This window comes from Nilaparvata lugens, chromosome 3, assembly GCF_014356525.2.
Source record: "Nilaparvata lugens isolate BPH chromosome 3, ASM1435652v1, whole genome shotgun sequence".
Taxonomy (NCBI): domain Eukaryota; kingdom Metazoa; phylum Arthropoda; class Insecta; order Hemiptera; family Delphacidae; genus Nilaparvata; species Nilaparvata lugens.
This window is the reverse complement of record NC_052506.1, coordinates 55,023,507-55,050,900: the sequence shown is the minus strand read 5'-3', so window position 1 is coordinate 55,050,900 and position 27,394 is coordinate 55,023,507. Positions and strand designations below refer to the sequence as shown.

Below are 27,394 nucleotides of genomic sequence, written 5' to 3'. Positions count from 1 at the left end.
CAGAGATTCTCCAGTGAGATTCACTTCAAACTGTCCGCATTGATTGAATGGTTGAGTGTTGATGATGTTTGCAAGGAATGCTGTCAGTTTGTGAGAAGTGATTTCACCATATCAGCATGCATACCGGGACATTTTGGTTGTGGCGAGGGGCTTTCCGGTGGGGGGGGCAGGGGAGACCTTCTAGTTGATTGCAATCTATTATGCACCCCTACACGGGCTTTTTCTCTCCCCCCCATCACAGGACACCCCTACCCTCATTTATCTGCGTCTTTTGAAGCGCGCGTGAGCCCACCGGCCTCCAATTCAATCGAACGTTTCCCAGATTGAGGATATCGTTTTGTCGATAAAGTTCGATGAATCGCTTTTTTTTTGTCCGAGGTTAAGCACCCCTGAAACTGTTTCTTGGTAGGGAACTGTTCAACCATCCATGCCATAATCTATATCTGACCTTATTGATGTCAAGATATTTTGTTGAATGTCTAAAACCACCTTTACAAAGTAGGGAAGGATATTCCGATTATAAAATCTTCCATTCCTTATCTTATATTATTGATGAATTGATATTTTGTCGAATGATGACCACCCCTGAAACTGCCGATCCAGAGTGGGGTACGATTCGTACGTATAAATGTATCTTTCAAGAAGGTACGGTACGTTTTCCGATTGTATACATGATCCTTTCATGTCTTTAGTTCATAACTCCCATTATTGATCGATAATGGATATGATGGATCGACATTTTCTTGAATGTTGAGCACCCCTATAACAGATTCAGAGTATGGTACAATACTTATCGGCTTGTACTAATATATTTCTCATGTCCATAGTCCATATCTCCTATTATTGACGAATCGATATTTTGTTCGAGCTCAAGCCCCCCTGATCTGTTCCAGGGTAGCAAACAATACCCCATTTGCAACATTTTCCCTTATCTTCCATTATTGCTTTGTTCCAGTGATAAGAGGAAGCATACAGTTATAAATGGATTTCATACATTATTTAATTTGTCGGAGGGTTGTTATCATGCATTATGATTCGTCAATTACCAATTGGATGTACTTCATTTGCAATGTACGTATTATGAATTGAACTGAAATTTCAAAAAAACCTTTTCTCTCAAATGAAACATACATTTGTATTTATGTGGTAGAGTATTTTTATTCAATTCTTGATGCAAATTTTTGGTAATTTCTGACTCATGACAATTAATATTACTCTCAAAATTTAAACTACTTCAAATCTTCATCCACGTAGGTACCAAATTGTTGATACAGAGGCAATTTTCAAAATATTCGCAACTAAGTTTGGGTATTTATACATGATTTCTAGACAAGCACGTTTTGATGAATAATAATAATAAGCACGCTTTGGTTGCGAAGAAAATAGCTACTGTATTAGAATAGTCATGATAGGTTCTTGTTATATGGTGCTAAGCATCCAATTTGTCTTGCTTGGAACGTTCTTAAATCATTTATAGCTTTCCTTGGTGTTAATTAGTAGTACATAGCCTAACTAATCCCTCACTTATTCTCTCAAGAATTTATTTCCTATTCAATTTTTGTATTTATATGGGTAATAAGAATGTATTCATTCATATCAAATCAGTTAATCTCTTCATTAGTGTTGGTAAAATAACTAAATTGCTGTTGGAATTTTCGAGTGAGCTTTACTGACTGAAAGCGCTATGATTAGACTCATTATCAATACATGAGAGCTAATGCATTTTGTATCACGCACATCTCACCATTCAAAAAACATACAGCCGTCATGAGCTCTCATTGGTGTGTCGCATTTCCGTGCTTCGTTTCGAGGGTTGCGTGAACTAAACAACTTTGGTGAGTGCTCTTAACGACTGGCACGAACAAATAATATTGTAAACGTCACTGAGATACGTCTATTTTCATAAAGCAGTATCGTGATGAAATAAATTAAATAATGGGTAAACTGAATGAGACAGCCTTCTGCCTTTCTAGCCACTTTTATTGGTTTATTTCACGATTGTTCGTTTTTTTATACTTTACATTAGCTATCTTCTGTTATAGTGCTGTCACAACTATAAACATTTAACATTTTACATGTCATGTCAACATTTTTATTAAGATTTCTACCTTCTTATGAATTCTTTTGATGTGTTTCGCATCACTTTGTAGTAGTCGGGTTAAACTAAAAAAATGAGTTTTGTATTATATGAGGCATGTATTATACCGAGTTAAATTCTGATTTCCAGTCAAAATCTATTCCCGTTTGAACTGAGTTGGTGCTCAAGAAGGTACTTAGAAAGGTTAAGGTACAGTTCAAAACAATATTGAATCTGTATTCAAAATGTGAAGCTCACATGAATTAGCGATTTATTGAATTATTATTGAATTATAGTCGTAACCACAAGCTGATGAATGGAAGTGACTACAGGCTGTTTGTTGTTGTTGAGGCCTGACTCTTGCTGACTGCTTTCTTCGTAGCAATAGGCTGCTGACTTTCATCGAACAATGAACCCGCAGATAGAGCGAGAAGCGAGATGGAGAGGTCTACTACCATGGAACAATTGGATCAGATCAAGGACAGTGAAAGGAGTTGATGTGTAGGTGCAGTTGGTGAGACGAAATGGAGTGGAGAAGGTGAAAAGGATCGGGAATAAAATAGAAGAAGGGAAATTGGAATAGGAATAGGGAAGTAGTAGAAGAAGAAGAAGAGGAAGAAAAGTAGGAGAAGTGGAAGTAGAGAAAAAGAAGAAACTGAGAAAAAAGAACAAAAAGAATGATGAGTCGGGAAGGGGAGGAGGGATATAAACAGCCATGGAGAATGTAACAAAATGAAAAACGATTGTGAGGAAGAGGTAGTAGAATAGAGAATATAGATGAGGCAGAAAAGAGAATATAGATGAAGCAGAAAAGGATATCAGCAAGACGAAAAGAAGGAATTAATAGAGTTGAAGATAAAGATTTCGTAGAAGAGTAGAAGGAAAATGGAAGGGAGAAGTGAATGAAAAGTCAAAGAGAAGAAGTAGGATGCGTATGAAGAAAAGCTGCAGGGTTATGAAGACAAGAAGAAAAAAAGGAAATTAGAAGGAGAATAAATCTTGAAAGGAAGATTAGCCTACAGGAAAATTTAGGAATAGGGAACAGGATAAATAAATAGATGAATCAGAAAAGCAAATGAAAACAAGGAGTCTGAGAGGGGCAAGGAAGTAGATAACTAATTAACTAATAAGAAAGTTGAGAAGCTAGAAAAAGGATAGAAAACCAATCAGAAGAAGAGGTGTAGAAGAAGAATGAGGAGGAAGTTTAGGAAGAAAAAGAAGTTGAGGAAGAGAAGTAAGAGGAGGAGCAGGAGGAAGAGGAGGTGGAGTATGAGCAGGAGAAACAGATATTTGAAGAATCGTGAAGAAAACGAAACAGTAAGAATAAGATGAGCGCTGAGCAGAGATATTGGAAATAGTATCAGGGGGGGGGGAATGAGAAAGAGGTGTTGAAGAGAAAGGACGACGATGAGATGAGTTGATGAGCTGCCGGGTCCAGGGTCAAGCCTAATGGAGGAAGAGCCCATTCAAGTCAGGTTAATCAAATTGAAGTCTATGGCCTGTCTGCTCTGCTCTGCTCTGCCACAACCCACAATACAACACATAGCACATAGCAGCACAGAACTCGATGCTCGTAATCTTCATTGCCACGATCTGAACCGTACGGTATTACACTCAGATTCACTTCTAATTGTCAGCATTGGTTGAATGGGAAGCTCTGGAATTATTCATAAGGAATGCTGATTATCAAAGTGAATCTCACTGTCAGTAGTCTATACCAGAAAACAGTTCCCACTTGCTTCATCTACTCACAGTTTTCTTCTAACCTAACGTTCTGCTATTTGAAAACATCCTGCTACACTTTTGTTGGTCAGCTGCTTCCTCGTATAGTGTGATTCACTTGGTTGAATGGGAAGCATTGATGCTATTTGTAAGGAATGCTAAGAGTTTGAAGTTAATCTAGCTATAGTGTAATTATAGCATCCTTGGGAATTAGTTGGCACACCAATTTTCAATGAAATATTACTGGCCTCGTCTTCTACTTTACTGTTTTTTTATTACGTGGTAAGCGTAATGAAGAAAAAGGTGAGGTTATGGTGGATTGGGAATCAAATAATACATTTTCAACTTGCTTCAGCTGAGTTTACTCAAAGTACTAGAGTTACATAATACTCTTTATGTTACTACTTAACATTATTTCAACGTGTTATAAAAGTTTGGAATCTCTTGCAAGTAGATGTTTATGCAGTTCTGAACATCTTAATTATTATTCATTTCTCGTTCATAGTACTCTTCTCGTTTATATTACAATTCCACCTGCAAAATATTTTGTCGCAAACTTGTCCCATAGATTAGTTATAATGGAATTGGGTATTTGAAATCCTTGTAGATTTTCATCTTCAACATTGTTGATACTATAGAAGTCTTATATAAACTGTATGACTTATTGTAGTCTTGCATAAAAGTGTTGATTGTTTGCTGCAATGAAGAAGGGCTTGAAACCGAGCTCATCACATCATAATATGATACATGACAATATCAGCACGTCAACTTGCAAACATTTTTACACGTGAATCGTAGATTTGTTAAAACTACATTCATAACATTTTCGTATTATTCAGCAATCCTTATCAAATTTCAAAGTGACAAATTGATTGAAATACCTTAATAGATTTGCCAAATTTTTAACAAAGACATTCATAAATTCCTCTTCTATTCAGCAGATCAAATTTCCAAGTGAAAAACCGTTGAAATTCCATAAAACAAACATTCCCACAATGTTGTCAAATGAAATTAATAGGTAAGCTTATTGTAGTAGAGGTGTGAAAAACCTCGCAGTAATAACAGAAATCAGTAATCAGCAGTTGATCGCACCTATTAAGAGGTGGTTGACATAGGCGCCATCAAAACAACGGGCTGAGCAAATTACACTGATCAGAATATAAGTAAAAAACAACTAATTTCATCCTTGTGCGGCCTTGGACGTTCCTCACGCAGATAATTTGATCAGGTTTGTTTCGGCTCTGCTGCGGTGCTGGAGTTATCGAACCGGTGATTAGATGAAATAACCTGTCAGCTATTCTGAGCTCTACTCCAAGGAAAGGCTAATCACTAATCACAGTTCGTTGTACTAAGTGCAGTATAGGTTATGAGAAAAACTTCAACAACAACGATTATGAGGGGAAATTGGTAAATTTAAATCGTCTAAGAAGTTATTAAAATAGGATGTATGACGGGGATATCACAGTCAAATAGCCCTCACATTCTACGTTAAAAGAGTAATTTCTTAAACACGTAGGTACGGTACGTATTATAACTGTTCATCTAAAATATCTATAAACGCATCTAAAATAGTTTACAATGTTACAATGTTTGTACACATACTCAATTGTTTTCTAGAAGCTGCATTTTGAAGGGGTGCTAGTCTACATTTTAAGCGCTTCGTCAGGTACTTAGAAACTATTACAAGAACGAGTCGAATTGAATATTATAAAAAGAGCTAGAAATAAATGGATCATTTTTATATTATCCATTCATTGGACAATATAATTCATTATAATATTTATTGATTGATTCAATGATACAATAAGTTCTTCCTATAATACGATAATGTATAATGTCATATTTATATTTATTTGTGATATTGCATATAATGGGATTACTCATCCTGTTGGTAGGCTTTTTGAGGGAGCAAATGGAGATAAAATAACTTATTTTGTTGTCTTCTTGATCTTTTTCACTCTCCTTCCAGATCTGAATTCTGCATTCCCCATTTTATATTCAGAACCGACGCCTGTTGAATAATTTATGAATTCCCATTAAATGACGGTGAGGTTGAGCGAACTTTACAACAAAATAGAGAAAATTATCGGGAAGAAAACCTGAAAACCTGACTCGTCTCATAAGTTTATGCCGAACTGTGGGTGGGAGGAGGAGGTGGGCAGACGTCAATTATGAAGAACCACCGGCGAGAGAAATTCGGAGAAAGGAAACAGGTGGCAGAGAGAAAGAGATAGAGTGAGTTAGATAGTGCGTGTGAGAAAGATAGGGAATGAGAACTGAGGAAGTTGGTAGCGGGAAGTGCGAAGGTAGCAGGAAACTCCCGCTGATTGTTTGCTTTAGAAGTTTTCGCCGTGGAAACAAAGTGAAGACGAATAATTTGAGCCGCACTAATGTGATCAAAAATGCTCCAACTTGGCTCAGCTTGTGTGCTTGATGTTTTCGGCGGCAAAAAACTTTAGATTGAAGTTCGATGATGCTATCAGCGACGCGTAAACGCTGAGACGAGATATTGAGACGCGAGCAATGTTCACAAGAGCTGTGTGCGATGCGATGCTTCGTTGGAGTCGCACAAAGCTTTGAAATGCAAACGCCTTGGTCTATCTGCAGGCATCCCGCAACGCTTGACAACCGCTTGTATTCGCGACCAACCACCGAAACGCTCTCTGAGTAAAACAGGCTGATGTTCTTTCTTCCACCAACATCAACCTTATCTCAGCTTGTGATTATAGTTTGACTGCACAATACTGTGAGATCTCCCGCAAAAACAGCTTGTTCTATTGTGAATGTGAGTTGTAGAAAGATTGTGGAACATACATCATTGTGAATAAAATATGGATATATTGCAATGAGCAACTCAAGTTTCTTTGTTGCATTCTTCAAATTTCGATTATAGCTTCTGCTGATCTATTGTCTAAATGTCTATTACACATTCATTCACTGATTCTGAACAAATGAATAAATCAATAAATTATGACGAATATCAAACCAGACAGTACTGGGTTACATGTTACATCTATCTGGATTGTAAAACAGTATTTAGAGGCTCGTATATGACTAAGATTTAAAGATAGCTTCTCCTGTGTAATTACAATGGCCATTTGAAAACGGCTAGGCTTTTTAAAAACTAGTCTTTCCCATGATTCTTCATTCGCGTGCATTTTTTCGAATGTTGATTAAGTATAATATTGTGTATTGCTAATACTATGATGGGATGTTGGAAAATCGCCACAACCACTGCGGTACGAATAAAAATAAGTTGTGAATGAACGAGATCAAACTCTAGAACAAGAAATATAATAATGTGCTTGCTGGAGGAAGAAGGATGAATTCAGCGATATCAGGATGAAGGAAGTAGATAATGCTTTGTAGAGTATACTCGATAAAAAAAATGCTTCCAATCTCTTTCTGTGGTTATCTTGTGCAAAAACACTGCGAGGTCGATGGGGCCAATGACCCCTCCTTAATGTACAAAGTCCATTGCACACGTTATTACTGAATTTAATTCTAAAAAGAATCATTGGACCGCATCTTATTCATGGCAGTGGAAGTGGTTTTAGGCCATTCGTCCGCCTTTAATGATGTTCTCAGTTATATTGTGAGTCTCGTTCCTAATGGAAAAATCTACTGACTTTATTGGTGAGCTCCTTTATTTTTTGGGTTCACTTAAGAGCCTACCAGCCAACCATCCATAAACGCGTCGGTCAAAAAGCATGAAATTGCTTTTATAAAAGATTGAGTGCAATGCTCACTATACTCACTATACTGTCATTAGATGATTTATTGTCTGTTTAAAGTTTCCAATATAATTGTAGCGGTAATAGCTTTCATCTCAGACTGGTAAACTGGATCCTTGTTCAAGTCGCACTACTTTCTTATGTCATTCTTGATCATTCTATCTATATCACGCTTGTACATTTATTTACAGATACTTTCTTACAGGCTTATCATTGATTACCTGCGGAAAATAATGTATTTAGTCCAGCCCTGGCAACTATAGTAGATTGTTAACCCTAGATTTCCTGCAGTAGAAGAGTAAATTATAATTTTCATTAAATTCCTTGGAATGTTTGTAGTCGCTATCCGTTTGCAAGACTTTTACAATATTACTATGAGGGTTTCTAAGCTCCAGAAAGACTTTGAATTGAAACGGCGTAAGATAATTATTATTATTAAGAGTTTCCCCTAATTCCAAATTTTAGATCCTGTTTTCTTTCTACTTTTGCTTATAGCTTGTCTACATATAAACCAAGGTTTGGGAGCCCATCCTTGTCTAAATCTAAACCAAGATTTAGGTACCCATCCTTGTTTAAATCTAAATCAAGAATTGGGTGCCCATCCTATTTTAACGCAGTCGCTATCCGTTTGCAAGACTTTTACAATTACTATGAGGGTTTCTAAGCTCCAGAAAGATTATTCTCAAATCTATTGCTTATTTAGAAGGAATCGTATCTTATGAATGTACGAATTGTAATTTGAATTACCCGCCAAAACTACTAAATAGTATGCAAATTGTTGCTGTTGTGGTTTCAAATGCTGTTGCATTCATTCTTGGAATGCAACGGGCTGGCGGGCCAGTGGCATACTACTCTTAGGGGAGGAGGGTACAATGGAGGATGCGATATTGACACAAAAGAAAATGGGAACAACGGCTTACTCGATCCTAATTGGCTAATTTTCTCTAATCTATTGCTTATTTAGAAGGAATCGTATCTTATGAGTGTACGAATTGTAATTTGAATTACCCACCAAAACTACCAAATAGTATGCAAATCGTTGCTGTTGTGGTTTCAAATGCTGGAATGCTGTATGGTATTTGTTTGTGGGCGTGCGTGCGTATATGCTTTACGCGGGAGACACGATTTTTCAACCGGTATCAACAAATAAAAACAGAAATAAGAAAATATGAGAGTGAGAAAGAGTGAGGTTTTGTAAGTATTGGCAGCAAACCCAAGAGACTGCTAGAGAGCTTCACCCAATAGCTAAGCCCGTCGCTTACTGCAGCTTTTATTTTGTACCTGATGTTGGGCTTAGCCGCTTAGGAATGACCGTGTGCTTATCAAGCCGGCAAATAAATAAAGAGTACAAGAAACGATAACTAAATATTTCCTCTCAGTCACACAAATACACACACTTCTCCCTCGCTCTCGGGGCAACCTTGGCCTTCCTCGTTATCTGCGATCAATATCCCGCCTCCACTTTCCATGATTCTAAACTTTCTTCTCTCTCTCACCCACACGTCCTCATTTTGAGACTCCCCATCCACTTTCCTTCTTATTCGTATTCCTTCTTGCATCCTTCCTCACCCATCGCGCTCACATTCTACCACTTTCTGGCCGAAATTGCAATTTGTTGTCTCTCTCTCACTTACCCTCACATGCTCCTGTTGCCGAACACAGCGTGGTGTCAGCCAACTCTGAAGGTCCTTCCCAAATTCAGTTTCAGGCCGAAGCGTTGAAGAAGTTTCGTCGTTGATTGAGTTATTACCGTTATTAGGGAACTTGAACTTTCTTCAGACAAGGATTTCATTCTGGTTGTCTATGGGTAATAATATGAGTATAATTCAGCAAAAGAGGATCTGATTACAATAAACGTTCTTATTTTTGTGCTAGTTAACGTTTCTTTTGGTTTTTTTTAAATATTTCATAAGGTTTTGATATTTTCCGAAGTTTGAAAAATGTATTTCATAATATTCATGTAGAAAACTCCTCCAGTTTCAATCCTGTTGCTTCTCTTGAGTAGATGTATCGTGATGTTGAAATAAAATATGTTTTTGAACGCAATATTGTAAGATTGAATAAAATATTAGCGTGAGAGGATAAAGCTCTTGTTTTTGAGTGGCTCTTCTTTACTCTTCAAATTATATTTTGTCGGATTTTACTTTAATCAATGAGAAAAATAAAAACAAACGAATATCATTGTGAACTTCAATTCTGTAATAGATTAGTAGTTAACTGCATATCGATATCTTGAAAATCTACTGAATCATCTAATTCTGTTATATCACTCGTCGAAAAATTTCGTGGCTATGATTATATTGATCAATCAAATTATGAAATGATACAACAATATAAATTATTATTTTGTAGAAAGTAGAGGATGAACGTTTCACATCATCATATGTAATTTATTCATTCATTTATATTTATTCACCCCTTCATGCACCTAATTAGAATGATTTGTCGAGAAAACAGGCAATAATAATGATGCTGTACTTATGAACAGACTCTGATCATTTAAATGAATCAGAATCTAAAAGAAACAAATTCGAATGAGAATCTCATCCTCTAAAATTGTAGGAAATTCAGAAAAAAATTATTCTCTTTCTCTTATCCTAGGAAATGGATGAGGATACACGATATAGTAATGACTTTCACCAGAATATAAAATATTAAATATTATAATATTAAAATTAATATCAATATATATTATTAATATATTAATATTATAATATTTTAAATATTATTGTGATATACTGAAATCAGTTCACTCCAACATCTCTTGTACAATTCTACTGAATATGGCTTTTTTGTCTGTGATATCTCATTGATATTATATCGTTGTAACCTTGTTTCTTGTCAACAAACCTAACCTTGATAAAACCTTGAGTGACTGGTGCTAAGCATAGAGTATAACTTCATCCTTGGAATCTAGCTAATCGTATCGCTCCAAAAGTATCAATGAATGACTGTGAAGGCCACAATGACTCATCTCAACACAACGACCCGCTAAAAAATGGAACTGAAACTATGAGCCGCATTCTTGGTAAACGTGAATGAATCACTCTACGATTTAAATTCTTTTCCTTCTACTCCCATGTCTTATATTATTATTTTGATACTTCCTTTACACTCACTAATTTTGATTTCCGGTTTACATGGAAGTTTACTCAACTACTATACTATTAAACGATTCTAGGACTACTAAATTGATGACTCACCTCCTCAATAATTTTCTTTCAGTAAAGGCTACAATGATTTATGTACCAATGATATGTTAATACTGTATTGTAAGTTTTTGGAAATGAAATCATCGCAGTAATATTTGCATGTTTACTGTTATGGGGCATTTTCAAAGCATTGTTTTTCGTTGACAATGACTGATTAGTGCTAACCATAACTTTTTATCACCGTGCAGTAAAATGCTAATAATTGGGATGTACGGCTAGATTTACAGCATAGTACTTTGTGGCTTGAATCTGGTACTAGAATACAAATTTTAATAATATTATTTCATTGTTTGAACTTGAAGCTTTAACACGCAGTGGTCATTTCATTACTATTTCGTAGTTTGGGGTTTCTCCTCACAATTTCTGCATAGCTTATTAAAACTCAAAACACAATGATTAGTACCAGTGCAAAATATTTAAATATGTATACATCAGTACGTACAATATATGATTTATTCCTATATCAATTGTTGATTACATAATTTTATTATTTTCAAGAAAAATATTGTGATATTTAATAAAATCGTACTATCTTCTGATTCTCCATACTTCAGGTAGAAAAATCAGAAGTTTGGAATGAATTGTTACATAATTTATGAGTAAGCTGTTGTAATAAGTGTGTTAGAAAACACTGATAGCGTGATATTAATAGCATCACATCATTCATTTGGCTAGACTATTTAAATGCCAAAATCCATTTTTAACAGACTTCTTATCAGCCAGATTAAAATAAAGCAATATACTAAACAAAATTCATTTTTCATATGAAGCTGGATTGTTATCAAGCTTGTTATGTGTGTGGGTTCTTTTTCAACTGTACTATAAATTATATATTGCTATTTCCATATATTTCATTGTATTTTGGAACTATCGATGACGAAAATTCAGTTCTCGAATCTTGAATCATATTCGCTTCCTATCCTTTTTTTAATATTGAGCTATAAAAGCTTTTGTGATTTTGACAGTTCTTGTTTGTAAATGTTGTTTCAAGCTCTCTAGATTAGAATATAAGTTTATGGTTTTATCTGAACTATTCATAATCCCTTTGCTGTTATGAACTAGAATATTCATAATTTGAATCACGTTGGATTTCTCAATTTATCAATAGAACGGCGAAGCTTGCAAACTGAGAACGAGCCTTCGGGGTTTGGGTTGCAATCAATATGATGATATCCTGTTGCGCCCTGCATAGAGATATCTTCGTTAAAAATGATTTATGGCTGACAAATGAAGCAGCAGAGATAGGGCTCAATTCACCCTCCCTACCACAAAACTTTTTCTTATCAGTAAATCGGATTATAAATACGGAATTGCTAGAAATCGATGATTTATGGATAAACATATTTTTGTTGGAGGGTAATGCTGGTTTCCCGCTTTTTTGTACCGTCGGAATTTAGGCCATGAATAATATTATTGTCGCTTGCGAAATTGGGCAGCATACATATGTCATGTTATGAATTATTGCCCACGATTTGGAATTAGGTTATTCAGGATTTAATTTTTATAATTGCATCTGGAAACAAATTATACTAATGCAGTCACATACACTATTTCAAAAGTATGTTACGTTATTCAGGGCTCTACTACTAAATAACTTCAGTTATAACTGAAGAATATAAAAAATTATATACTTCTGTAATGAAAAATGACTAACTCATTAAAAAATGCACTCTTCCTTCCTTTGAATCTATTTTTTCATGACCAACTCTACGTTATTTTTACACTGACCTACATCCTTGTATACACTATCCCTACGAATCGATCGTTGTCGTGAAAATAATATATATTTGGAACTGGATATTGTTATCAGTTATTCAACTTGTTTTGAGGGTCATTGCTCTTTGAGCTAGTTTTCTAGCCAACACGAGGCAATAGTTTTGTCGAGGTCGCCAAATTTAATCAATAGGTACAAGATTTTCTATTACTAGTTTTTCAGCGGTCTAGTTATTCCAGTGCATATTAGTTTACAGTTGTTTGTTCATCAAAATTTTAGTTGGGAGGATTTATTTCATTAAATTGGTTCTTCTTTATTTTTAGCTTTTGTCAAATTTCAATCATTATTCCATAAAATCTAGTTTACTTGATTCATTGTGGAATGGGATCTCAATCTTGCTCTCTTTTCATAAGTAGCCTAATATATCTAAAAATGGTGAAAGTCTCTCCCTTAAAAAAGGGTGTTTTGCATCTCGTATTCTATCGGTTTACCCGATTAATTGATTATTATGAGTATAGTTTTCCAATTAAACGTTTATAGAATTTTGAGAAATATTAATAGAATGCTTGTTTTTTATGTTAGTTGTTGATAAAATGACCAATGACCATATAGATTTCCGCAATGCTACGGAAATGTATCTTCCAAACCAGAAATGTCCCACAAAATGCATAACTCCTTAACCCTTGCACAATTTTGGTCTTGAGGTAATCATCAGTTAAATGAATTGTATTTCATTCCTGTTATGTAGAAATAATCATTAGAATTTTAGCATGCTGTTATTTTCATCCGTTTAGAATCCCATAATCCATTTCATTTTTGCCATCATATGAATGATTCTATTAATATGGATAGATAACATTGATTTCTGCACATTTTTCCAATAAAAAGTTTTCAACAAGAGATATCACTGGCAGATGGCATTTTAAAACAGGTTATGTGAGCAATAAAGCCTATAGGAATTCCAACCCCAGCCACCTCAGAATGATGCCACCCTTCAGATTATGGTTGTTTTCCTGTAGGGGTATGGTATGATAGGTAAGAGGGGCGGTGGGGTGCAGAGCGCTGTCTATTGTAATGAAGCCGAGCGCGAATTGCAAATATCACGATACGGTTCTGTTTTTATGGCACGTTGTTATCATTAATAAGGCCAGTAAAAGCATATGAAATGCCGCAAGCTAGGATTTTCACAACGAAAAATAGCGTCCCAGATACAGTATGCTAACTCAGCTACTAAAAACTCTCAAATTCGTTGTATTCTCCCAGTTCTAGGGGTTTTCGCTGGAATATTTGAAATCATGATGTTTTCTGAAAATTGTATTTATGCACAGTAATATACAACATGTCCTGTGATACGATATTATAAAAAATACTGTTTTCTGTTTTGAATTGACAAATTTTTTATAAATGAGTTCTAGCATTATATGGTAGACCATTACAGTGAAATTTAAAGGTAGTGTGAATATATTCTCTTTTAGCAGAAACTGCTTCACCTCTAAAATTCACATTATTAACAAAATTTCAAGATAATGTACCTAATTGAAAATCTCATAATGGTTTCAATAGAATGCAGACCACTGAAAAACACATCAGCAGTAATTCATATAATATGCCATTTCTTTTTGATTTCTGATAAATCTTTTCCTTTTCTCTTTTATTCATCCCTCTCTTCAAATGCATAATTGAATCAGAAGACGATGAAAAATAATCCCGGTACATCAATGTTCATTGGTTTCCCATAATGTTTCCACTGTTATCTTCTATATTTGTTTTTTTTAAGTAAACCTTCTAATTCTAGAGCTTGAATTCCAAACTAAAAAATAATTTAATTTGCAGGTACAGTTCCAATTTTAAAACAAATCAAAAACAGAAATGAAATTTTGAAAGAAAAACATCATATGAATCAAGTTAGGAGGTTAGGGAAGATATTTTCATCTTTATTTCAGATTCCACCACGTTGACTCACCTTGAAATAATGTTAGCCAAAAAAATGATGATTGGTTTTTTCAAGAAAATAACCAGGTGGACACCTGCAGTAGAACTAAACCTGAAATGCAATTGACTGGTTGAATCTCAGTAACTTCGATGTGAACTGTTATTATGATTGCATAAGCATGGACGCACAACGTACACTTTGGTAGAACACAGAACACTGAATTCAGTCACGAACTTCACCGGTCGGAGGTTTGAAGCGAACTGGTCGTGGAACTCGTGGTTGCCGCGAAGCCTCCCGGTTGTTTATGCTAGGTGCGCTCTGATTGGCTGAGCTATCGATGACGTCACCTCCTTGGCCGCCGATGACTCGTGTGTCTTCTGGAGGGTAAACAGGAACAGTCATCTACCTCGGTCTTGCATGTATTGCGTATTAGTCTGTAACACCGTTCACTTCCTCTTCTTGTTCCTTATACTCTATGTGGGTGTAATTTCGGTTCCAGGTGAACCTGCTTTTAGCAGGTACTCTTTTTATCGTTATTTAATTCCAAATTACCTTGGTACCCATGGTCTAAATGAATTGAGTTGAAAGTTTTATAACTCTCAAGTCTCAAGTCTATGAAGAAACTTATGATTATTCAAATAAACCTCTCAACCAGAGTTAATAACTTCTTGTTTTCACTTCAGTAAAAGATCAACATAGTCCAGCTATTTGGTATTGATGACCTCTATCACTGTGTGAAGAACTTTACCCTAAACGAATCGATCTCCATTTCTAAATTCATGGATAAAATGTTTTTACGTTCTTATCCACTCAGTATTCATGGAATGTAGTTGAATGTTATTCACTTATTTGCCAGTAGAACTGTATGTGTCACTGAAATTGGGAATAATTTATAATTTGTCAACTTGAATTCAAATTTGATAAGGACTTTATATTTTAATGAAAATGATTCGTGACATAATTGAAAAACAGTTACTACTTAGGTAACATTACTGTTTCATAAATTTCTGTTCCTATTGCATAGAGTCATTGGAAAAGAAGATCATTGAGTTTCATAAATAGATCATAGATAGTTCATTATAATTTGTCTATAAATATTTGGAACTCGAAATTCTCAGATTAGATGTGAATTTCAGATGAAATTCATTGAGATGTGTTTTTCAGATAAATTATTTACAAGGAATTCATCTCATACAACAATTGAATCAAATACTTATCTATTATCGTTTTTCCTGTGAATTCAATAATATAAGTGGCACATAAATAATTCATACAGTATTTATTTGAGCTCATAACAGGTTGAATACACCCCCAGAGCATTAGTGTCCCTGGTGGCAAGGTCTATTGCAACATCAATGATTATTCAATTTATCGTTGTGGAAATCTCTGGGGTGACCGCTCATCGCGCTCACTGTACTATGTGGTGGGGATGGTGGTGGTGGTGATGGCACATAGCTCGTTTGCCGGTTGTTGCTTGCTCCATTGCAGCTGTGCATGGTTGCAGATGCAGATCACAATTCAACAACAGCTACGGGGGAGGATAGATTTATAGTGAGATTCACTTCTAACTGTCCAAATTGTTTGAATTGGAAGCATTGCTGTTATATATGAGTAATGCTGACAGTTTGTAGGAGGCAGATAAAATAAAACGGATGATGTAGCAGCAAGCTGCTCATCTAGAATCGGCTAGCGACATTGTGTCTAACATGGGCATAGGAGATTGGTCACATTAGTTACTGTATCAGACAGGAAGGGAGGAACATTCGTCTAGTTGACCAAATAGATTTAGGTTAATTTTTTTCCAAGAATAATTCTCTAATCAGCCATAGAGAAAATATAACATAATGCTATATATTTCATCTAACTGACTTAGGTCACGGGAAGGATTATGATAGATCAATTTAGTGTGGGTGTATAATATACCAGTGCACCAAAATTATTGTTTAGGAGGATTGTAAACCAACGGGAAGTGTTTCTGAAGCTCTTTCAGTTGGTGGAGCTGGTTTTGAGCGGTCACTTTTCCAAATGAGAACCAAGAACAAATTACTTTTATAATCTGAAGTATTAAATGAATAATTATTGCAACTGCCTCGTCATTAACTTAACCATATACTTTTGGTGTATTAGAAAAATGAATTATAAACCATATAGAAATCAATTGCCTATTGCATCCTAATCTAGTTAGGCTATTGGACAATGGAATATACTATAATTACTGTAGATTTGTTCTTCTGGTAGATTTTCTACATAACAAGAGTTTCCTTTATACAACTCAATCACGGAAAATTCATATAAAAATAAAATTTTCTCAACAATCCACAATAGATTCTTCCAGCTTATGTGATCCTTCATTATGATTATGATCTCATAATCACACTTTTGTATTCTAAATGACAGAGAAAGTAAATTATGTAAATTTACGTTTCTCTTTCCTTTCTTTCGAAGTTATCATCTAGGAAATGAAACATCAAGCGATTCGTTTGCAAAATTAGCGTTGACATGCTGAAAATGCAAGTGTCACGTTTTCATAATAACATGGTTTTGCTCGTGGTGGACCAAGGCCGACAAACGGTCACGTATAAGCCAACAGTTGCCATTATTTTTTCTTTGTTGTCATAACAAGTGTTGCTTGCAGCTGGTTGCTGCTCAAGTGGTGCCTGGATATCATTTCAAACAGGCGCTGAATAAAGAGTCTCATTTGTAAGGTCCGATCTCCAAATAAAAGTCGTATTACTCATGCATGCGGGTCTCAATCGAGTCTAGGGTCATTTGGGCTCGGGACAAATATCAGTGCACTAATTGTTGTCACTCGGGAATTGGCATAACTGGGAGATTCGTTATTCATTCAAAATTGATTGTCAGTCACCTCTTCTCTCAAATGATAGGAATATCAGATACTTTTGAACGTCTGTAAAGAATCTCCATGGGGTCTGGCAAAAATAATCGTATTAATATATTAAGGAGCTTTTCTTATTAAATTTTTACCACTACTATGCGTTTTAGAGAGCTTGTTCTTGACTGTTATAGAATGTTATTTCGTCGTCAACATCTAAAATTTAAGACGAACCTACAATTGATGTTAAACTGTTGGTACTGCACAACTATATGGCTTATCGAAAAAGGTTATTATTGTTGTTCTGTACACAACCTTGTAACCTACATTCTCTGCATTATGCATTCTGCTTTTTAAAGTGGTTATTCCCCTTTACCCTACGTAATCAATCCTTCCTCTACAGGTCACTTAATGTCTGCTCTTTGTCTTTCGTCATTTACAATATATTGGTCTTTTGTCGTTGAGAAAATTTCTCTCCTTAGAGAAAGGATTTATTTGCTGTATCCCCATCCCTTTTTTCTTGATTTCTTGTTATGAGAAAGAAACTCGAAAAAGCATTTGATGTAAGAAGCAGGGGTGGCTTCTAGCTTTTGTAGCATCTTTGGAATGATGGATGAGCAAGTTGTACAAATAAATTAGGGAGTGATGTATCACTGTCCCCTTACTTTGAATAGATAATTTGTCTTGTGGGGTTCGAGATGACATTCCACAATTTGTTTTGTTTGTTGTGAGCCGAGTGTCGAAAAGTCACTGTTTTGTATTCATCAATGTTCTTTACTTGTAATATGAGTAAATTTCTTGAAAACCTTTCATTTTAGAGACATGGTTGATGTGCATGAATTTTACCTCAAAACGTTGAAAGTTGATATCAACGTTGTTATTTTATTTCATTTTAGCGTTAAAAGTGATATCATCGCTGACATTACTGGTTAGACACCTTGTTGTATGTTACCTTGTGACACATCTTTGGAAAATTTTAAGGCAATAAACATCCGCATTCTTGAGTAATAATAAACAGTTTATTGTACTCGATCTCTCGTTTTGATTCTAAACCTTCTCAACTTCGATATGTTCTCAGAGAATTCAACGGTATTGATTGATGTGTGTGATTGTGTAGAGACAGACTTCAACTCATCAGAGATAATCAGTGTCGCTCTGCCCAATATTCCCGTACGGGTAATGACTACATTGGCTACATAATAACCCAGGGTGGCCTGTTTAGAAGAGCTGTAAATTTTTAATATCAAGACGAAAAAGTATCCAACTCATTTTGTGCCAGTATTTGAAGATTTTAAATCGATTTGTATAGAATCTATTGCGAAGGAAGGTAGTATTCCGTGTTTCCATAAGTTAACAGTATTTTACCCTTAAAAGGTAGAAACGTCCCAATAAAATTTCAACTTTAGTAAAAACCATATAATAATACTACTGTACATCTCAAAATATAGAGGTCTGTTCTGTCTCATGAGGGTCGGGACCTCCTACCAATAGCAACATATACGCAATGCGCGTACACCCAATTTGCAATCTCATATTTTTCATATATTTCACAATACACATTAGGCACTTCAGTTGGCCTCTATCCACCACAGATAGCTTCAATTTCAACAACAACCCTGTTTGGCGAATCGTATCCCGCCATTCTCTCAACTATTGTGACTTGAAAGCCATTTCATCCAATTGAAACAATCGGCAGTGATAATAAATAAAATTGTCGCAGCAACAAATAATAGTATCTCGCAGCTAACAGTTCAAAATGGTACAAATTGAATGATGAATATATGTCACTCCATTGGCTTTCTTCCATTGTGTGTGTGAGTGAGAAAGGCAGAGAGATAAGAAGAGCGAGCTTATGCTTTCTTGTCTACAATGATAAGGAAAGGACACTATCCTCCACATCAATTGATCAAAATAGTGACGGCTCTGTGGCCTCAATATGGGTCAAAAAAGTATCAACAATATTAATCTCTAGAAAAATTCTTCCAAAGTTCTCTAAAAGTATTCAAATTCAATATTTTGTGAATAATTGAACTGATTGGGTTTTATTGTATGCTGTATAAGAGAAACTATGAGAGATAAGTGAACAATACATGTACCGTAACTTACAATTATTAGAGATATCAAGTATACTTCAGGTTGAAACAAACATTCTACAGGACTCATTTTTACAACCGGATGAACTGAATATACAGTTAAGATAGATACTGAATATACTGTAGATATACTATAGATGATACTGAATTTACTGTATAGCAGTTGACTTTATTGATCAGTTCAAATTTATAGGCAGTTTGCAATTGGATGAATACTTAATGTGGCACCATGTGTCTCATATTATGTTGTGAAAATGAAGTGCAGTTTTCCAATTGATATAAATTATAAAGTGCAACAGGAGCTGCATATAAGAATGAAATAAATGCGCTCCAGAACAGGTTATAGTTGTAATAGATTGCTGCAAGCAACTTGGAACATGTGCAAGCAGGATGAAGTATCATCAATAACAATTTAATACATTGCAGTACATTCATTGAGAGTGACCTTGGAATCTCAACTGATACAATCTCAGCTTAAGACAGTGTAAGAATGGGATTGAATAATTTGAGCTTTATTTATTATCAATTTAGTTAATATCATGTTAGATTGGATAATTTGAGCTCCATAAATAATTAATAACCCAATAAAGATGGAGGATCAATTTTAATTAATCACATTTTTTTCTATCTTGTTGCACAAATGTATTGTGACGTTATATTTGGCGTCGCATGTGCCCTGCTTGGCCGCAGTCGGTAGAGCAAAGATTTTTGAATAAATTTATTATTTTTATGACTCCTGAAAGAGAAATACCACAAGTTTCTTACCGGCTCGTCAAGGAGCTCAAATAATTCTCTGCATTCAACGGCTGGAAACGGTGGCTACTTTATCAGTTTATAGTTCTTATGTCTGATCTGGTTGACTCCACAAATATAGATGCAGAAGATGTAGATAGATATAAGGGTTCTGATTTTTGTGTTAGACAATATGGTATCGACACCAATGCCACTTGCCACCATCTGACAAAGGGGTCAGCAGTGTGAGATGATACCGAGCGGTATCAAAGGCGATACTCTATCAGAATACCTTATAAATTCTATTAATTTGTAGTACTGCTGCAACTTGTCACGTGGTATTTTAGCATCACAAAATATTTTTTAAATGAACTATTGAGCTTTAATAGAATTATAAAATAGAAAGGAAAGATAGCCTAGTCAAAGTACCACTCAAGTAAAATCGAATGTTATTGGTGATAAGGAGTAATCATATTATCTAAAGCGATAAGAAAATCATGCAAAATTGTAATTCAACAATAATGAGAATCCATTGGCAGAATTAAAAATTATAAAGCGGCTTATTTATTATTGGCAGATCATAAAAATAAAAGTTTGCATGTACGTTTGAGGTTAGAATTCTTTGTTTTTGTTTTAAATGAATCAATCGATCTAGGATAAATCGACAGTTCTTTGAATCGATACCTAACGAATCAGCTGATTGCTCGATCAACCAGTATAAATTGAATTATAAAGTTTACTCACAAAATATATATTACTAGCTGTACCCTGCCACGCTTCGCAGTGGCACATTGTGATTGAATGTTTATTTTTTTTTTCTGTGGCTCCCACTATATATAAAATATGTGTTGGGAAACCACAAATATTATGCTTGTTAAATAAATTATGAACATCTGTGTTATGTGTAATATATTATTGTAAATATATATGTAAAAATATTATTGTATAACACAATTATTTGCACTGAAACACGAATTTATTATCGAAAAAAAAGCATTTGTATGCTTTCTTTGTTCTGAATTGCGAAAGTAATTGAAATCCAATAATTGTACCGGAAAACATACGGTAATCAAGAGTGTAGTTTACCGGTACTCTATATCTCACGAACCTGTTGAAGCTGCGTTTTGAAACATGCGCGCTATCTAGCGGTCAGATTTTGCACTTTGATTGCAGCAGCGCTCAGCTCAAATCTGGCCAAAAATGGCCAAAGTTTCACCCCTCCCCCGGGCCACCCTGCGAGCCCGGTCAATTTTTTTTTTTAATCGACTTATTTTCGCGAGCTGACCCCGAATGTGAAGTCAAAAATCGGAAAAATCCATAAACAAAAAAGTTAAAATTTTCGGGCGAGCGTAGCGCCCCTGAAAATTGTAAAAAGTAGATAAAAACCATCCTTGATGCGGATTTTATATCATGTTAAAATTTCAACTCAATCGGTCCAGTACTTTTGGAGTTTTTGCATTACACACAAACCAACATAACATTTTTATATATATAAAGATATACACTAGGGAAGGTTTATGTAAATAGGTAAGGACAACTATTATTGCTGCATGAGTATTTATTGCAATCTAAAAAAGTATGAAAACCAAGAGTACACAAAGCTCATATAAAAAATTAAATGTACACTGCTTTATAGTATCATATATCGAGATTTATTTATTGGAATAATCTAAGACAATCACTCCATTTATTTATATAAAAACTTTTTATATATCTTTCTATAACAAAGATGGAGAAACCCTGAATCTGAAGTAACCAATTGCATTGAGTCTTACTAAAATCAGAAAGCCAATCAGAAGGAAGCTTACAAATCGTTCAAGGAAGAGATGAAATTTTTCTGAAAATCATTTCTCTTTGGCTTGTGATCCCGATCTGTGAGGACGCACATGGAGATTAGGGTCCCTACTTTCTATTAAATTTTAAAATCATCAAGCCAATCCCTTTTTTAAATGTAAAATATTTGTAATTAATGTTTGATTATCTGTGAACTCAGTGTTGCTAAAGAGTTCTTAATTGTAATCTGTTCCCATAAACATATTTTTAATACTGAGAGAAATTTATAAGAAATCTGGACCACACGCGAGCCCAGCAGAGATGAAAAGGACCTGCATAATTAATTATTGGAAATAATTAATTCAATCTACAAGACCTTCAAGAACATCATTACCGTGAGTGTTAGTTCTAATGAGCTCATTAGCCAGCTTTTAATAGTGAATTGGGGAATTGTTCAAAGTGCTATATAAATTAATTCAAGTTTAAAAATTTCGCAATGTGTTGAGTGCTATCATATAGTCTATAAGAATGTTCTATGAATTTATTTGATTTATGTAGGAAGCTTACTTCCATGCATGGCATGAACTCATAAAATCCTGAGATCATTGAATTGTTAATTTTATAAATTATTATTTGCTCATTGATTAAAGTATGTCATGTTAAATCTACAGACCAAACAGGTTTTAAATTGTAGAATTCTGAATTGACTTGAAGTCCATGTATCAGTATTAAATACAAATTTATAATTTTTAAAGCTCACAACGGTGAATGCTATTAAGCCTTGTGATAATTATTCAAATTATAGAAAAGAATTCATTTAAAGAAAATTATAGATATAAGAATATTTTATATATATTATTCTATGGAATATATTTCATGTTTTATGTCAGCATACAAAATCATAGAAGTTTTTATTATATCCTAATTCATCTCGTGATATACAGTTTGAGCTGTCTTGGTACCAAGAAAAAATATTCTGCAGCACATAAAATTAGTGAATCAATTAATATTGATCTTTTTAAGAGCATTCAGTACTTATCATCCTTTGATGATAGTCATACTAGTCTGCCAGAAAAATCATATTGATAATTATATTAATAAGGTTCCAGTTATATCATATAAGGATCCAGAGAACTTCAAGAACTGGCGTTGTAAGTTCTAAGGAATTTCAGAAGGATAAATTGGTGAATACCTGTATTCATGACAAGCGTTTTAAAAATCAACTAGAAAAAACCATAGTTGGTCTTCATTATTCTCGATTGGATACATGGTTACTGATAATCAGTCATCAACTATCTTTTTGATTTCCTTATTAGTATTCTTCCAGAACTTCACGGAAGCAGCGGTAAGAATTATTAATCACCAATCATTGAACCTTGTGGTGATTAATTATATTTGGAAAATTCATGCATCTACCACTGAGCTAGAGCTGCGGTTTGAACCCAGCAATTTTGTGAGCCGGACGGCCTTAACTTTTTGCGAATTCATTTGCAAAATAGGGATTTTAGCAACTGCTCTTATAAATATCAGGAACACCACATCACCTGTAAAGGATTGGCAATTCACCACTCTACACAAATGGCTTCACAATGTGGGACTCTATCATAGGAGGTAACCCCCCAGGAAGCACGTCCTTACACAAATGTCACCCAACAAGTGGGGCAAAAATCTGCATCTTTACATAATGGCACCACAAGCATGAGGCATGATGAAAAGCTTATCTACTCAACCTTACTATCAATGCTAAATAAAATTATTAATAAAACCGAAAGCTGCAAGAAGTATAATCTGAAGTTGATTCAACAAGATATATCTGATGATCTATTGTAAGTTTCTGGCTAAAATAATTGAGTTGCTCTTCAAGTTGAAATTTTTCAAGCTGCATAAATACAGACAAACTGTATCACACGAGTTCGATAACATAATTCTCAATAATAGAGAAAAATTGGATGGAAATTTCCATAAAATTTATAGCAAAATTTTGATCTTAATCTTTGAATCTAAATATTGTATGCTGACCAGGGTTATAGGTTATTTGAAATATAAGAATATTATTGATATTAAGGAAGATAAGACCCTACCTAAAATTTTAAGAGCTATATTAGTAGTAATTTTCTCCATGTTTATTGTTGTACCTGGATCACTTGGACGATCTTTGCGTAATATATGTACATGACACTTGAAACTTCTAACACCACACAATCTTATCCAAAATAGGCACTATCAGTACGTCCATTTTAATATTCCTGCAATTTGGTAGTACACTTGGCAACTTATTCGAAGTATTCCATAATATCGTCACCATGAACCAGTCTCTGGCTAACTCACAAATTTCCTACTTTAGCGACCATCCCCAAAATCCTATGACCATGACACCGGCCGATCACCAACCCCAGGACAATGTAGCGGAGACTCCATGGGAGAGAGAAGGAGGCAGCGTATGCTCCATCAATTTCGACCCACAAAACCTGGCCCAATTGTCTTCTACTGGGATTGATAATGCCGTTGATGTGATAAATTCTGATGAGAGTCCAGCTGGTGGAGATGAAGGAGTGAGGGCGTTCAACCCAGTACCGGCGTCTCCGCAGACCGCTCCAAACACTGCCAAAGAAACAGGAAATCCGGTCGCTATCCAGTCTGCTATCCAGTTGCTGCCACCATCCGCCACCACCAACCTAGAAAAGCGCAACACCACATTAGACTCCTCAGTCGGTTATGCTACCAATCCCTTGGCAAATGATTCTATAAACGAATTTAAACTCATGCTCAGTCAAATCTTAGCAGGACAAGCTGAAGAAGCGAATACAACCCGAGAAGCTATACAGGAAAACAGCAAAACTGTCAAAGCTATACAGGAAGATATCAAAACGGTCAGACGGGATGTCAAAGCTATGGATGAAAAATTTTCTAGCTTCAAAGAGTAAGTGAGAAGTATGATAGACATTAAAATAAATACGCAATCTACAGTCATCAAAGAGTTAGAAACCCATATGGATGAAGTCACTTGTCAGGTAAATGAGTGGTTGGATGAGGTACCCTGGGAAGTAAGAAAACAGGTGGACATATTAGGTAAAGAGCTAGGCACCAATATCATAGGAACTGTAATTGAAAAAATATTAGAAATTAAATGTGAGATAGAGTCAAAGGTGGAAGAAAATAATAAGAAAATAGTAAAGATAGTCAAAGAACAGAGTAACATGCAGACATGTATAGCAAGCTTAAGGGAGGAGGGGACTAAATCAAGGGAGAGATATGGCATGTTGGAGAATACCATAGGTGGACAACAGTTGAAGCTAACCGAATTGTATGATGAAGTGAATGCGAATAGGAAAATTATGAATGATAAAAGGACCGCAAATGAAGAACGAGTCTCCAGAATAGAGACACGTATGGAAAGTATCCCAGTCAGTCGAATGCATTATACACTGACTGAAGTAGTAAATGGCACTCAACTTTTCCAAAATCTTGGAAAATTTGATAACTCCTACCGTCACATGCAACCCAGACCATTTGTAGATCAAATAAGAGCCATTCAGGAACTGATACCCACCTCTTGGTTAGTATGGCATTTCCAATTGTCCAGTTTATTACTCGGTGAGCTGCTGATGTTCTTCCAGAGCCGGGTGCGAGATATTAATAGCCTGGAGGATTTCCTCTCCCAGTTCCTGCAGCAATATTGGAGCAAATGTAAACAGATGGATGCGCTATCAGAGATTATATCATGCACATATTATAATAGAGGTGGACATTCTTATACTGAATTTGTGGCTAACATAATGTATAGGAACTCTCAACTAGACGAATCTTTAGCTGACTCATCACTAGCTAATATACTATTCAAAAAGCTTCCTTTCCGTGTTCGCATGACACTGGCAGTATCTTCTATTTCCAGTTGTATAGAACTGATAGAACATTCACATTGTATCCAATCCGTTACTTCTGAATCAAGTCAGGTAAACGATCACACAGGAAATCCCAATCATTCTCTTCAGCATAATAGCAATAGCTTTAGAAGAAATTATAATGGTGAGAATCAAATGTCAAATGCCAGAGCAAACGCTCGATATACAAAATACACTGAAAATAATAACAGAGGTCAATCATTTGAAAATAATTCCAGAAATAGATCCCAATATTACAATGGTAAACAACAGGATAAAGGAGCATATTATGATGGCAGAGATCGTTTGAATGGGAATAATTATAAGCGAGATGGAGGTCACAAGAGTCAGGGTGAAACACATCAAAATCATAACAGAACAAATACATCATATACAATGGCATGCACAACAAAAACAACCCAAAATCAACATGCAAATAACCCACCACCAAATAAAGAAATCAAATATGCATCAAATTCAGTCTGTAAAAAGCAACCTATACTAAGTCTGCTATTCCCTCCCGAAGATCTACCACTAGTAACCAGCCCACCACCAAAAATAATTTACAGCATTAAAACCGAAATAATTAAGGAATCACCGATAGTAAAATCTAAAAATGATGAACCAGAGTCATGCACTGAACCTGAGTACCAGCATGCAGCACCCCCACAGCATACCCGGTTTGAGCAGTCACCACCCAAGCATCATTGGATCCACCCACGGCACACTAAATTCAAGGAGCCAACCGCCACCAAGACAAGCAGAAAGTGTGACCGGCAGGACGACGTCAGAGTGGAATATGGAACCCAACACTGGAAGGCTCACTGGAGGAAGCAACAAGGAAGGCCCCAGAAGAGAGGTTATCGTCCTCATGCTAAATTCAAGCAGAAACCAGGCAACCAGGAAAGGAAGGCAGCATGAAGAGAGGACAACTGGCACCGAAATGTATGGGATAATGAGACCAACATGCACCCGAAGCACACACGGTTCAAGCAAGCAGCTTACCGTAGTGATGGCAGTTACAGAATAAAGAAAAGGAATATGCTTAAAATTAATGAAAATTTAATAACAGATTCAAGACTAGGTTGTGAAGATAAAGGAAGGAATTATTATATGAAATTATTGAAAGATGAATTGTGTGCAATAAAATTGAAAGAAAGAATGAATTGCTTATTGGAAAAGAAAATACATGATTATTGTTTACTAAGAGGTTATGTAATGGGCTTAACAAGTATGTTGATCTACTTTGTTGTAATTTTTTGTATGACTATGATGTTAATTAAAGAATATGTTATTAAAGTAATGATGAATGAGGGTGTATCTTATGTTGAGAAAGCTGATTCTAAAATTTACAAAAACATTTTGAAACCCAGAAAAGTTCAGGATAGACAAAGTAAATATTCTAGGCTATCCCAAATCTTGGAGTTGATGGAGAATCGGTCATCTGAACCACCAGACTATTTACAGAATCAAAGACCAATGCCTATAATCTCAAGCTATATTATCAAGACACTGAAAGATAAGGAGGTAAATAATAATATTGTGTTGAACTGTCACTTGCCTTATCATTCACTGAATATGTACCTAACGAACAACAAACAACGCAATTATCCAGCATACAAGTACCCACGTCGACCAGCAAAACCAGTGCCTAAAAACAAAGAAATAGAAAATTTAGAAGCCATCTATA

The 27,394-nt window shown here is 35.2% G+C and overlaps 2 protein-coding genes across 2 annotated transcripts in view; one reads left to right on the top strand and one right to left on the bottom strand.

Annotated features, from left to right (window-relative positions):
* LOC111044763 (protein unzipped) overlaps positions 1-14,664 on the bottom strand; it is a 73,913-nt gene extending 59,249 nt beyond the window's left edge. The window contains exon 1 of the mRNA XM_039424069.1: positions 14,423-14,664. The gene's annotated coding sequence lies outside the window, so the exon portion shown is untranslated. The remainder of the gene's footprint in view (positions 1-14,422) is intronic.
* The window catches only part of LOC111049748 (mitoguardin), a 244,274-nt gene that overhangs the window by 153,027 nt on the left and 63,853 nt on the right, over positions 1-27,394 (top strand). The gene's annotated exons all lie outside the window — the stretch shown is intronic.